Raw genomic sequence first — 8,251 nt, forward strand, 5'->3', positions numbered from 1 at the left:
TAATGGCTTGGCAAATGGATATCGCTCACTGTGGCTCCACAGAAGCCCAGAAACTGATTCCTCTGTGCCAGAGGATGAGGGCGGCTCACAACAGCTTACATAGCACTCAGCGTGAGGCCTTCATGGGCAGAAATCACACCGTCTCAGGCTGGCATCCACTGGAGTCTGTCTTGGCAGGACAGTGATCCAGCCTCTCTACAGGAGCAGAGACGAGAGGAGAAGAGAAGGGAACGGCTGCAGATGGCCTATTGTTTTATTAGTTTGAAGCAAAATTTACCTTGTAAGTCCAATGAATTGGTGTTTCTTCTGTAAAGCTGTTTTGACAATTGGTTTGATTTCATGGTCCAAGTTTGCGTTTGATTCCAGCTTCCTCCATCTGCCCAAAATTTAAAGGCTGGTTTAAAATTACATTTAAATTTTCAGTTGAACTACACTCATAACCTTTTAAAGTTATCAAAAGTGGTTAACTATACTCAAGTTATTTTTAAATGGCAATATACTTTTAAATATAGATTATATGATATCAGTTACGAGTGACAGAAAGATCATATGATCGTATGTTATTATTATGATTGATAGTGTATACAATTCTGCATTAATTTAATTTTAATTGCACTTAATTTCTACAGTCATAAACTTATACGGTCACACTGCAAAAAGTTAGACTTATTAAATTCTCAATTTTGCTCAACAGTTTTATTATTAGGCCTACTTCAGCGGCTGCTTGAATCAGCTTTGTTTGTGAACATTGCTCAAATATCCACCGGAAATGAGTTAGGGAATCGTTTAAATGAACCATCTAAATGAACTGATTCACTGAACTGAATTGGATCGGATACATTTCCTTGATCTTTGATTCTCATTCGGCAAAATGAACTAAACATTAATCGAATCATTTTGTACATTTGAGTGGAGTTATATTCTCTCAATAGCCAAATTCCCTGAATACATACACAAACTTTGACCATATTCCAAAATTAGGAAACCATTATAATGCAGCCAAAGATTAATTATGAGAGACAGAAATTATTTTTTTCACCTCCGGAGTTGTTTGTTTATTTGTCACGTGACAGACGATGTTCGGTGGGAAAGCTGTATGAGCTATAACATAATTATAGCAAAAATGTGTTTCCTTATAATTTATAAACTAGTTTAAATGTAAAATATAATTTGATACATTTGATAAGAACTAAAGTGAGCTGTCTGCAAAGGGAAAACTGTTCACAAACTTCCTGTCAGTAGGCCTGCACTATTTTATAATAGTGAATAAACCCCTCGATCTACAGCATGTGGTGTCTTTCCACTCAAGAGAGAGGAGCGAATACACATGTTTCGTTGTTTACGTCTGAGGATAAATCTCCTCGTTTCGTTTCACGCTGCTCGTCGTGGAGGCGGGAGCTTTGGGAGCGGGTGTTTGACAGAAACCGACAGCTCCGGAGGGACACGCGAGTAATTCACAGGAAGAGCAACGAGAGTTAAAGGGCAGGTGTGCAAATTGGGTAGGTTTACTGCGCAAGGCACAGGAGCTGTTGACAGTCATCAAGCCTGTCTCAAAGGGCTGAGGGAAAACAACGATAAAAGTGTTCAGCCCCCTGTGACCCAACAGACTCTCTTGTTTACTCTTATTCGGGGTGTATAGGATGATGCCAGTGTTTGTCGTGTATAATCTATTCAAATTATACTACACTTACTACACATGTCTTATCTCGAAAATGTAGCCTAAATTTTACCCCAATATGTCAGGGATAAATGGACACGTATTTATTTATTTATTTATATATTTTTTGTCCTTATTTGTAGCTTTACTACACTGTGTAATATTGCAATATGAAAAAGTGGAGGGAAAAAAAAAATCTGGTTTTAGAGGACATGATTAAATGGTCATGAACTGCCTCTGTTTTTTTTTTTTTTTTTTTTTTATTTAATACATAATATATGTTTTTGACTATGTTTAAGCCACTGTTATATTGTTAGATAATGCATTTGCCAAATCTCTTTGTTCAGGAGGCACCAGACAGATCTAAACAAGCTCCACTCAATACCCTGCATAGGGGATTTAACAGAATGATTTTTTTTTTTTTTTTTTTTTTTTGTACTGTTCTCTGAGGTCCAGTTTAATGTTATCAAGATTTTTACATCAAAAAAATCATAATTTAGAAGTAATAGGCTATTTTCGGTCCTGTTTTTGACCCCCCTCATCAGATCGCTCTGTTTGAATAGTCGTGACTGACTGTAGACTCGGAAGTAAACGCCGCTGCTGTGATTGGCTAATAGTTGTGTATGTTTGACACCCAACGTCCTTCACAGATGGACTGCTGTGTTTTAGGTTAAAAACGAATAAATAACTCAATACAGATCAAACGATCTGTAAGAAGAGACAAAGCAATAGTGATCACGTAATAAAAACAATTCCTCAGACTTGTGTGTTGAGACATTACTGTCGGATCCAATACAGTCACTGACACAGCATCATCTTTTAGTTTCAATCTCTCTGAAAATCCCGCGTCGAATTGTGCCTTGTTTGTAAACAAATCCACGATAAAACTAAGTGAACAAAGGACCGAGTTCTTACTGACATGGTCTGGATCTTCATTAAAAATAAAGTTCATCCACTCTTTACTAATGTTAGGATCAGTTCCCGGGTTCGTGACATCACAAACCCAGATAAACCCCACTTCGGGAAAAGGCAGCAAAGGGGGAGAGGCCATGCTGTGCTGCTTTAGGGAAGAGGAAGAGAAAACTAGAGGTGCATGTAAAAATCTATTCATATATGAATCTTGATTCTGTCTTCTAACGATTCTAATGGATTCACAAGTTTCAAAATCAATGTTCTAAAGCAGCAGTTCTTAATCCTGTTCCTGGCGTCGCCCTGCTCTGCACACGCTCTGCATCTCTCTCTCTCTCTCTCTCTCTCTCTCTATCTCTCTCATTCAGATCACCAGCTCAGCTCCAACAATGAACTGTTCCATTTATACACTTATTTTCACATAGCTATGAGAAGCAATATACATGGATGCGCGTGTAGTTGCCGTACTGTATTAAAGCTTTAATCAGGATAAAAATCGTATATTAAAGGTGTCATATGATGCGATTTCAATTTTTCCTTTCTCTTTGGAGTGTTACAAGCTCTTGGTGCACAAAGAAGATCTGTAAAGTGTACAGTATGTGGAAAATAATGTGTTTTTTGAACCTTAAACCGCATAAACACATTTCATTACACCAAATACTCAAAATAATGCTATTTTTAGCAACATCATATGACCCCTTTAAAAGCTAACATAAGAAGTAACATTTTCAAATAACAGCATGTCTAAAAGTATGAGACGACAACAAACAAAAAACATAGGCCTACCATTAAAAGCCGTGCTTGCACAGGTTCTGCACGATCCTCTTCAATAATATCCTCTGCTTCTCAATCGGGCTCAAACTGATAAGCGATATTAACGTTATTTACAATACAACCGGAGCACATGCCGCTGAGGTGAGGGGTGGGACGTTTAGACACGCACTAGAGGCGGTTTAGCCAATAACAACACATTGGACTAGCTAGCCAATCAGAGCCCATCGCCTATTTCTGAGGGCGGGAAAAGCACGTTTCTCAGAGAAGGGACAGAGCGGTGTGGAATAAAGGTAAATTATGTGAAAAATAATGCTTATTTTTAAAAACTAATCATTAACACATGTTAGACTGCACCCCATAAACACAATCAAGCCTAAAAAAAAAAACAGTGAACCACCCCTTTAAACACTATGTGTGTGAATCGGTGGGCGGGGCTAAACAGGCAGCGATGTCGATCTTCTTCTGCGGAGGCGGTGCTTATCCACACTGTTACGTCATAGATTAGAACATTCCAGAAGCTGTTGTTTTGGCAGACTGGCTTTAATATAAACTGTTTTTAGACTAACAACAAAGTTTTGAGTTCTGAAACGCACAGGATGTTTTTATAGTACAATGACCTCTTATATGTCAAAAGAACAAGGGAATTATGGTTTCTCAGTTCATGACCCCTTTAATAAATTTAATTTTAAAATGCCCTTATAGATCTTGAAGTCAAGGTTAAACTACTGCTATAAACTATACTGTTGTATTAATAATAATAATTGTGTTCCACTGTAATATAGTTATTTTGAAAATATAATTTTCTGTCCTTATATGGATATTGAAGGCACGGTCACTATAAACTATAATGTTGTATGTAAAAAGCAAAAATAAGAGGGATCATACAAAATGCATGTTATTTTTTATTTTGTACTAACCTGAATAGGATATTTCACATAAAAGACATTTACATATAGTCCACAAGAGTAAATAATAGTTGAATTTATCAAAATTACCCCGTTCAAAAGTTTACATACACTTGATGTCACGATCTCGGTGGGGTCTGCTTAGGCTTTGTTGTCATGGAGCACATGGCCTTTTGTTTTGACGGCTCGCCATGTGCTCTGCTGTCATCATGGTGTTTACCCCGCCCCTCTTGTTATCCCTGTTAGCTAATTCTCCCTCCTCACCTGCACCCTGTTTTGTCCTCATTATCTTCCCTTTATCTTGCCCTCATGTTTGCCGTCTTGTGTCAGTCCGTAATGTGTTGTTCTGTAGCTCAGATCGTCTCAGTGCATGCTGTGTTTTCTGACCCAGTCTTGTTTTGTTTATTTTTCTAGTCTAGTCAGTCTGGCGTTCCTGTTTTTGTCACCCTCCCCTTTTTACCCGCCTGCCCCTCTAGGACTCTGGTCGGCTCTCTGCCTAGGCTGTCTCTTATCATAGGCCTGTCTCTTCACGGCAGCCCCTTCCGATTCTTCTCTGCCCACGCTCGGCACTACCTCTGGAATTCAGCGGTGGCTTTCAATTGCCGGCTCGTCGCCTCTTTTCTCCACGGGCTCGGCAGAGGCTGGTCTGACCTCCGCGCTGATCAAGCTGACTATTTGCTGGCGGATTTGATATCCGGCTGATTTATTGATGGAGCATTTTCTGTTATCACAGTTTTCAATAAACTTTGAATTTTGTTTCACCTGCTGTTGGATCCCGGTCTCATTTCTGACAGTACAGACTGACCAAGATGGATCCAGCGGGTGAGGAGTTTGTTAGATCGGCCATTGCTCATCAAGGAGCTCTCCTCGGCCACCAAGCCAGCCAGCTCTCATCCACAGCTCAGGAGGTTGAAACCCTCAATACCCAAATGGCTGAATCAAGCAGCTGCTTCCGCGAACTCCAACTAGGATGGCGGCGCGTTCACACGCTGCGGCTTCTCTCTCTCCCGACAGAAAGGTGTTTTCGTGTTTTTTGTCTTGTGAGTCGCAGTGTTTTTGTACGTATTCGTCGCGTCTATCTGTCTCTAAGCGCGCATACAGTCATGAGTTTCTGCTCAATGTCGGCAGAACCACATTTTTAGAGTTAAACTCTGCGCACGCCGAAGAGCTGCGGGATCTCGGTCTGCTCCGGAGGCCCACACCATCACCGACCCCCACTACTGCATCTCGCCCACAGCGGAGGCGCCACAAGCGGTGTGAGAGGAAGCAGAAGAGGGGTAAGAGGGCAGAAGACTGTTGTGTTTTTGTGTTCACGGAAACATGGCTCAACAACAGCTTTCCGGACTGCGCTATTCATCTCGATCAGCTGACATGCTATCGAGCGGACAGAGCTCGCGTCGAGGGAGGTAAGACCCACGGCGGAGGGCTTTGTATTGTTAAAGGTTGCTTACGTCATTACTCTGCTGACAGGAAAGGCTCGTGAGTGGGGGACTGCCGTTTGGGACGCTAGAGCCCACTTCTGCACTGATTTTGAGGAGTTTCGCGGTGAGATGACAAAGCTTTTTGATCGCTCTGTTAAAAGGAGATGAGGCTGCATCCAAACTAGCGCGGCTCCGTCAAGGAGGCCGTTCCGTGACTGAATATGCCATTCAATTTAAGACTCTAGCTGCTTCCTGCGATTGGAATGAGGGGGCGCTGCGAGCTATGTTTCGGGAGGACAAAATAAAAAATAAAGCCTGCAAGTCGCTAGTGGAAGCGCAAGTGTCTGAGAATGCAAGTGCAAGGCTGCAGCTAGACCCTTCTCATGCGTGTTGCCTAGGTGCAGTCTCTCCTCCTGTGTCTGTGTCTCCTGTGTTGCAGGTTGAGGCAGCTGATATCACTGGGGTCCCGGGGGAGTACCATGATCTGCGGCTGGTTTTCAGCAAGTCCCGGGCCACCTCGCTTCCCCCCCACCGGCCGTTCGATGGTGCCATCGATCTCCTTCCAGGCACTTCTCCGCCCCGGGGTCGTCTCTTTTCCCTGTCAGGTCCAGAACGAGAGGCTATGGACAAATACATTCAAGAATTCGCCACTCGTCTTCCCTGGCTGGTGCTGGGTTCTTCTTCGTTAAGAAGGATGGCTCTCTGCGTCCTTGTATTGATTACCGAGGGTTAAATGACATGACTGTTAAAAACAGGTACCCCTTGCCGTTAATGTCATCTGCCTTTGAACTCTTGCAGGGAGCCAAGGTCTTCACTAAGTTAGACCTCCGCAACGCCTATCATCTCATCCGCATTCGCGAGGGCGATGAGTGGAAGACAGCCTTTAATACCCCCACGGGACACTATGAATACCTGGTCCTTCCGTTCGGGCTTACTAATGCCCCTGCTGTCTTCCAGGGCATGGTTAATAGCGTGCTGGGAGACATGATTAACCAGTTTGTCTTTGTGTACCTCGATGACATTCTCATCTTTTCTCCATCCCTTCAGGTACACACTCGGCACGTGTGCCAGGTTCTACAACGGCTGCTGGAGAACCAGCTTTATGTCAAGGAGGAGAAGTGCGAGTTCCATGCCAAGTCGGTCTTGTTCTTGGGCTTTATTGTTTCAGCTGGGGAGATTAAGCCGGATCCGGCCAAGGTCGAGGCTGTCGCTAAGTGACCAGTCCCCAACTCCAGGAAGGCTCTGCAGCGTTTCTTGTGCTTTGCCAACTTCTACCGGCGATTCATCAGAAACTTTGGCCAGGTAGCTGCACCCTTAATGGCGCTCACCTCCAACAAAGTACCGTTCACCTGGAGTGCTCAGGCTCAGGAGGCCTTTGATAAATTAAAGTCCCGGTTTATCTCTGCTCCTGTTCTCTCCATTCCAGATCCCGAACGGCAATTTATTGTGCAGGTGGACGCCTCTGGGGTCGGGGTAGGCGCAGTCTTGTCGTAGCATTCCGCTAAGGATGGGAAGGTGCACCCCCTGTGCATATTTCTCCCACCGCCTCAACCCAGCTGAATGTAATTACGACATCAGTAACCGGGAGCTGCTGGCGGTTAGGTTGGCCTTGGGTGAGTGGCGTCACTGGTTGGAGGGGTCAGCACAGCCCTTCTTTTCTGCTGTTATCGTGGTGTTTACCTCGCCCCTCTTGTTGTCCCTGTTAGCTAATTCTCCCTCCTCACCTGCACCCCGTTTTGTCCTCATTATCTTCCCTTTATCTTGCCCTCATGGTTGCTGTCTTGTGTCAGTCCGCAATCCTGCCCAACAGCTCACTTGGATTGAGTATTCCCACAATACTCTCCCAGTAGCATCCACAGGTATCACAGGTATGGAATGTTCTGTTGGCTATCTACCTCCTTTGTTTCCCTCTCAGGAACCCGATGCTGCGTTACCGTCTGCCCTAGCCTTTGTCCGGAGATGTCGTAGTGTCTGGAGGAAGGCTAGGAAGGCCTTGGTCCAGGCCTCCAGACGGACCAAAGCAGCGGCTGATCGTCAACGGATTCCAGCGCCCCGCTATGTCTGTGGTCAGAAGGTATGGCTGTCTACCAAGGACCTGCCTCTCAAGGCTGTCTCTCGCAAGTTAGCGCCTAGGTTCATTGGTCCATACCAGATCACCAAGGTCCTCAATCCGGTGGCGGTACGGCTCAAGTTGCCTCCCTCTCTTGGTCGGGTGCACCCTGTTTTTCATGTATCCAGGGTCAAGCCTGAATGCCAACATTTCATCCCCTGCCCCCCCTCCCCCTCGTCTAGTGGATGGTTCTCCTGTCTATTCTGTTAGGAGATTACTAGATGTTCGTCGTCGTGGCAGGGGTTTCCAGTACCTGGTGGACTGGGAGGGTTACGGTCCGGAGGAGAGGAGTTGGGTTCCGGCTCGGGATATTCTGGATCAGTCGCTGATCGAGGACTTCCGCCGGACACAAGGTAAACCCCCCCTTGAGTCACCTGGTGGCGTTCCTTGGGGGCGGGGGGGTACTGTCACGATTTCGGTGGGGTCTACTTGGGCTTTGTTATCATGGAGCACATGGCCTTTTGTTTTGACGGCT

The sequence above is a fragment of the Sinocyclocheilus anshuiensis genome, unplaced genomic scaffold (assembly GCF_001515605.1).
Source record: "Sinocyclocheilus anshuiensis isolate Anshui unplaced genomic scaffold, SAMN03320099.WGS_v1.1 scaffold45, whole genome shotgun sequence".
Lineage (NCBI taxonomy): Eukaryota > Metazoa > Chordata > Actinopteri > Cypriniformes > Cyprinidae > Sinocyclocheilus > Sinocyclocheilus anshuiensis.